Raw genomic sequence first — 7,183 nt, forward strand, 5'->3', positions numbered from 1 at the left:
ACATGAAGAGCCTGAAATGGTGTGAAAAATATGAAGAGCTTCAAAAGGTGTGAAAAATATGAAGAGCTTCAAAAGGTGTCAAAAATTTGATGAGCATGAAACGGTCTGAAAAATAGGAGGAGCATGAAGCGGTGTTGAAAAACATGAAGAGCCTGAAAAAGTGTGAAAAATATGAAGAGCTTAAAAGGTGTGAAAAATATGAGGAGCATGATATGGTTTGAAAAATAGGATTAGCATGAAGCGGTGTTCAAAAACATGAAGAGCCTGAGAAGGTGTGAAAAATATGAAAAGATTCAAAAGGTGTCATAAATGAGATGAGCATGAAACGGTCTGACAAATAGGAGGTGCATGAAGCGTTGTTGAAAAACATGAAGAGCCTGAAAAGGTGTGAGAAATATGAAGAGCTTAAAAAGGTGTGAAAAATATGAAGAGCTTAAAAAGGTGTCAAAAATATGAGGAGCATGAAACGGTCTTAAAAATACAAGGAGCATGAAGCGGTGTTGAAAAACATGAATAGCCTGAAAATGTGTGAAATATATGAAGAGCTTAAAAATGTGTCAAGTATATGAGGAGCATGAAACGGTCTGAAAAATAGGAGGATCATGCAACAGTGTTGAAAAACATGAAGAGCCTGAAAATGTGTGAAAAATATGAAGAGCTTCCAAAGTTGTAAAAATATGAGGAGCATGAAACGGTCTGAAAAATAGGAGGAGCATGAAGCTGTGTTCAAAAACATGAAGAGCCTGAAAATGTGTGAAATATATAAAGAGCTTCAAAAAGTGTCAAAAATATGAGGAGCATGAAACGGTCTGAAAAACAGGAGGAGAATGTAACGGTGATCAAAAACATGAAGAGCCTGAAAAGGTGTGAAATATATAAAGAGCTTCAAAAAGTGTCAAAAATATGAGGTGCATGAAACGGTCTGAATAATAGGAGGAGAATGTAACGGTGATCAAAAACATGAAGAGCCTGAAAAGGTGTGAAAAATAGGAAGAGCTTCAAAAGGTGTCAAAAATGAGATGAGCATGAAACGGTCTGAAAAATAGGAGGAGCATGAAGTGGTGTTCAAAAACATGAAGAGCCTGAAAAGTTGTGAAAAATATGAAAAGCTACAAAAGGTGTCAAAAATGAGATGAGCATGAAACGGTCTGAAAAATAGGAGGAGCATGAAGCGGTGTTCAAAAACTTGAAGAGCCTGAAACGTTGTGAAAAATATGAAAAGCTTCAAAAGGTCTCAAAAATGAGATGAGCATGAAACGGTCTGAAAAATAGGAGAAGCATGAAGCGTTGTTGAAAAAATGAAGAGCCTGAAAAGGTGTGAAAAATATGAAGAGCATCAAAAGGTATCAAAAATATGAGGAGCATGAAATGGTCTGCAAAAAAGGAGGAGCATGAAGTGGTGTTGAAAAACTTGAAGAGCCTGAAAAGGTGTGAAAAATATGAAAAGCTTCAAAAGATGTCAAAAATATGAGGAGCATGAAACGGTCTGAAAAATAGGAGGAGCATGAAGTGGTGTAGAAAAACATGAAGAGCCTGAAAAGGTGTGAAAAATATGAAGAGCTTCAAAAGGTGTGAAATAAATGAGGAGCATGAAACGGGCTGAAAAATAGGAGAAGCATGAAGTGGTGTTGAAAAACATGAAAAGCCTGAAAAGGTGTGAAAAATATGAAGAGCTTCAAAAGGTGTGAAAAATATGAGGAGCATGAAACGGTCTGAAAAATAGAAGCAGCATGAAACGGTGTTGAAAAACATGAAGAGCCTGAAATGGTGTGAAAAATATGAAGAGCTTCAAAAGGTGTGAAAAATATGAAGAGCTTCAAAATGTGTCAAAAATTTGATGAGCATGAAACGGTCTGAAAAATAGGAGGAGCATGAAGCGGTGTTGAAAAACATGAAGAGCCTGAAAAAGGGTGAAAATTATGAAGAGCTTAAAAGGTGTGAAAAATATGAGGAGCATGATATGGTTTGAAAAATAGGATTAGCATGAAGCGGTGTTCAAAAACATGAAGAGCCTGAGAAGGTGTGAAAAATATGAAGAGCTTAAAAAGGTGTCAAAAATATGAGGAGCATGAAACGGTCTTAAAAATACAAGGAGCATGAAGCGGTGTTGAAAAACATGAATAGCCTGAAAATGTGTGAAATATATGAAGAGCTTAAAAATGTGTCAAGTATATGAGGAGCATGAAACGGTCTGAAAAATAGGAGGATCATGCAACAGTGTTGAAAAACATGAAGAGCCTGAAAATGTGTGAAAAATATGAAGAGCTTCCAAAGTTGTCAAAAATATGAGGAGCATGAAACGGTCTGAAAAATAGGAGGAGCATGAAGCTGTGTTCAAAAACATGAAGAGCCTGAAAATGTGTGAAATATATAAAGAGCTTCAAAAAGTGTCAAAAATATGAGGAACATGAAACGGTCTGAATAATAGGAGGAGAATGTAACGGTGATCAAAAACATGAAGAGCCTGAAAAGGTGTGAAATATATAAAGAGCTTCAAAAAGGGTCAAAAATATGAGGAGCATGAAACGGTCTGAATAATAGGAGGAGAATGTAACGGTGATCAAAAACATGAAGAGCCTGAAAAGGTGTGAAAAATATGAAGAGCTTCAATGGGTGTAAAATATGAGGAGCATGAAACGGTCTGAAAAATAGGAGGAGCAGGAAGCAGTGTTCAAAAACATGAAGAGCCTGAAAAGTTGTGAAAAATATGAAAAGCTTCAAAAGGTGTCAAAAATGAGATGAGCATGAAACGGTCTGAAAAATAGGAGGAGCATGAAGCGGTGTTCAAAAACTTGAAGAGCCTGAAACGTTGTGAAAAATATGAAAAGCTTCAAAAGGTTTCAAAAATGAGATGAGCATGAAACGGTCTGAAAAATAGGAGGAGCATGAAGTGGTGTTGAAAAAATGAAGAGCCTGAAAAGGTGTGAAAAATATGAAGATCATCAAAAGGTATCAAAAATATGAGGAGCATGAAATGGTCTGCAAAAAAGGAGGCGCATGAAGTGGTGTTGAAAAACTTGAAGAGCCTGAAAAGGTGTGAAAAATATGAAAAGATTCAAAAGATATCAAAAATATGAGGAGCATGAAACGGTCTGAAAAATAGGAGGAGCATGAAGCGGTGTTCAAAAACATGAAGAGCCTGAAAAGGTGTGAAAAATATGAAGAGCTTCAAAAGGTGTGAAATACATGAGGAGCATGAAACGGGCTGAAAAATAGGAGAAGCATGAAGTGGTGTAGAAAAACATGAAGAGCCTGAAAAGGTGTGAAAAATATGAAGAGCTTCAAAACGTGTGAAAAATATGAGGAGCATGAAACGGTCTGAAAAATAGAAGCAGCATGAAACGGTGTTGAAAAACATGAAGAGCCTGAAAAGGTGTGAAAAATATGAAGAGCTTCAAAAGGTGTGAAATAAATGAGGAGCATGAAACGGGCTGAAAAATAGGAGAAGCATGAAGTGGTGTAGAAAAACATGAAGAGCCTGAAAAGGTGTGAAAAATATGAAGAGCTTCAAAAGGTGTGAAAAATATGAGGAGCATGAAACGGTCTGAAAAATAGAAGCAGCATGAAACGGTGTTGAAAAACATGAAGAGCCTGAAATGGTGTGAAAAATATGAAGAGCTTCAAAAGGTGTGAAAAATATGAAGAGCTTAAAAAGTGTCAAAAATGAGATGAGCATGAAACGGTCTGAAAAATTGGAGGTGCATGAAGAGTTGTTGAAAAACATGAAGAGCCAGAAAATGTGTGAGAAATATGAAGAGCTTAAAAATGTGTCAAGTATATGAGGAGCATGAAACGGTCTGAAAAATAGGAGGATCATGCAACGGTGTTGAAAAACATGAAGAGTCTGAAAAGGTGTGAAAAATATGAAGAGCTTCCAAAGCTGTCAAAAATATGAGGAGCATGAAACGGTCTGAAAAATAGGAGGAGCATGAAGGTGTGATCAAAAACATGAAGAGCCTGAAAAGGTGTGAAAAATATGAAGAGCTTCAAAAGGTGTGAAAAATATGAGGAGTATGAAACGGTCTGAAAAATAGGAGGAGCATGAAGTTGTGTTCAAAAACATGAAGAGCCTGAAAAGGTGTGAAAAAAATGAAGAAATTCAAAAGGTGTAAAAATATGAGGAGCATGAAACGGTCTGAAAAATAGGAGGAGCATGAAGTGGTGTTGAAAAACATGAAGAGCCTGAAAAGGTGTGAAAAATATGAAGAGCTTCAAAATGTGTCAAAAATATGAGGAGCATGAAACGGTCTGAAAAATAGGCGGAGCATGAGGCGGTGTTCAAAAACATGAAGAGCCTGAAAAGGTGTGAAAAATATGAAGAGCTTCAAAAGGTGTCAAAAGTATGAGGAGCATGAAACGGTCTACAAATACAAGGAGCATGAAGCGGTGTTGAAAAACATGAATAGCCTGAAAATGTGTGAAATATATGGAGAGCTAAAAAATATGTCAAGTATATGAGGAGCATGAAACGGTCTGAAAAATAGGAGGAGCATGCAACGGTGGTGAACAACATGAAGAGCCTGAAAAGGTGTGAAAAATATGAAGAGCTTCCAAAGTTGTCAAAAATATGAGGAGCATGAAACGGTCTGAAAAATAGGAGGAGCATGAAGTGGTGTTGAAAAACATGAAGAGCCTGTAAAGGTGTGAAAAATATGAAGAGCTTCAAAAGGTGTGTAATACATGAGGAGCATGAAACTCTCTGAAAAATAGAAGGAGCATGAAGTAGTGCTCAAAAACATGAAGAGCCTGAAAAGGTGTGAAAAATATGAAGAGCTTCAAAAGGTGTGAAAAATATGAGGAGCATGAAATGGTCTGAAAAATAGGAGGAGCAACGCGGGGTGTTGAAATACATGAAGAGCCTGAAAATGTGTGAAAAATATAAAGAGCTTCAAAAGATGTGAAAAATATGAAAAGCTTCAAAAGGTGTCAAAAATATGAGGAGCATAAAACTGTCTGAAAAATAGGAGGTGCATGAAGTAGTGTTCAAAAACATGAAGAGCCTGAAAAGGTGTGAAAAATATGAAGAGCTTAAAAAGGTGTGAAAAATATGAGGAGCATGATATGGTTTGAAAAATAGGATTAGCATGAAGCGGTGTTCAAAAACATGAAGAGCCTGAAAAGGTGTGAAAAATAAGAAAAGCTTCAAAAGGTGTCACAAATGAGATGAGCATGAAACGTTCTGAAAAATAGGAGGTGCATGAAGCGTTGTTGAAAACCATGAAGAGCCTGAAAAGGTGTGAGAAATATGAAGAGCTTCAAAATGTGTCAAAAAAATGAGGAGCATGAAACGGTCTGAAAAATAGGAGGAACATGAAGCGGTGTTGAAAAAATGAAGAGCCTGAAAAGGTGTGAATAATATAAAGAGCATCAAAAGGTATCAAAAATATGAGGAGCATCAAACGGTCTGCGAAAACGGAGGAGCATGAAGTGGTATTGAAAAACTTGAAGAGCCTGAGAAGGTGTGAAAAATATAAAGAGCATCAAAAGGTATCAAAAATATGAGGAGCATCAAACGGTCTGCAAAAACGGAGGAGCATGAAGTGGTGTTGAAAAACTTGAAGAGCCTGAGAAGGTGTGAAAAATATGAAAAGCTTCAAAAGATGTCAAAAATACGAGGAGCATGAAACGGTCTGAAAAATATGAGGAGCATGAAGCGGTGTTCAAAAACATGAAGATCCTGAAAAGGTGTGAAAAATATAAAGAGCTTCAAAAGATGTGAAATATATGAGGAGCATGAAACGGTCTGAAATATAGGAGGAGTATGAAGCGCTGTTCAAAAACAGGAAGAGCCTGAAAAGGTGTGAAAAATATGAAAAGCTTCAAAAGGTGTCAAAAATGAGATGAGCATGAAACGTTCTGAAAAATAGGAGGTGCATGAAGCATTGTTGAAAACCATGAAGAGCCTGAAAAGGTGTGAGAAATATGAAGAGCTTCAAAATGTGTCAAAAAAATGAGGAGCATGAAACGGTCTGAAAAATAGGAGGAACATGAAGCGGTGTTGAAAAAATGAAGAGCCTGAAAAGGTGTGAAAAATATAAAGAGCATCAAAAGGTATCAAAAATATGAGGAGCATCAAACGGTCTGCAAAAACGGAGGAGCATGAAGTGGTGTTGAAAAACTTGAAGAGCCTGAGAAGGTGTGAAAAATATGAAAAGCTTCAAAAGATGTCAAAAATACGAGGAGCATGAAACGGTCTGAAAAATATGAGGAGCATGAAGCGGTGTTCAAAAACATGAAGATCCTGAAAAGGTGTGAAAAATATAAAGAGTTTCAAAAGATGTGAAATATATGAGGAGCATGAAACGGTCTGAAATATAGGAGGAGCATGAAGCGCTGTTCAAAAACAGGAAGAGCCTGAAAAGGTGTGAAAAATATGAAAAGCTTCAAAAGGTGTCAAAAATGAGATGAGCATGAAACCTTCTGAAAAATAGGAGGTGCATGAAGCATTGTTGAAAACCATAAAGAGCCTGAAAAGGTGTGAGAAATATGAAGAGCTTCAAAATGTGTCAAAAAAATGAGGAGCATGAAATGGTCTGAAAAATAGGAGGAGCATGAAGCGGTGTTCAAAACATGAAGAGCCTGAAAAGGTGTGAAAAATATGAAGAGCTTCAAAAAGTGTCAAAAATGAGATGAGCATGAAACGGTCTGACAAATTGGAGGTGCATGAAGAGTTGTTGAAAAACATGAAGAGCCAGAAAATGTGTGAGAAATATGAAGAGCTTCAAAAGGTGTGAAATATGAGGAGCATGAAACGGTCTGAAAAATAGGAGGAGCATGAAGCGGTGTTCAAAAACATGAAGAGCCTGAAAAGGTGTGAAAAATATGAAGAGCTTAAAATGGTGTGAAAAATATGAGGAGCATGATATGGTTTGAAAAATAGGATTAGCATGAAGCGGTGTTCAAAACCATGAAGAGCCTGAAAAGGTGTGAGAAATATGAAGAGCTTAAGAAGGTGTGAAAAATATGAGGAGCATGAAACGGTCTTAAAAATACAAGGAGCATGAAGCGGTGTTGAAAAACATGAATAGCCTGAAAATGTGTGAAATATATGAAGAGCTTAAAAATGTGTCAAGTATATGAGGAGCATGAAACGGTCTGAAAAATAGGAGGATCATGCAACGGTGTTGAACAACATGAAGAGCCTGAAAAGGTGTGAAAAATATGAAGAGCTTCCAAAGTTGTC

This window comes from Dama dama, unplaced genomic scaffold (genome assembly GCF_033118175.1).
Source record: "Dama dama isolate Ldn47 unplaced genomic scaffold, ASM3311817v1 ptg000096l, whole genome shotgun sequence".
Lineage (NCBI taxonomy): Eukaryota > Metazoa > Chordata > Mammalia > Artiodactyla > Cervidae > Dama > Dama dama.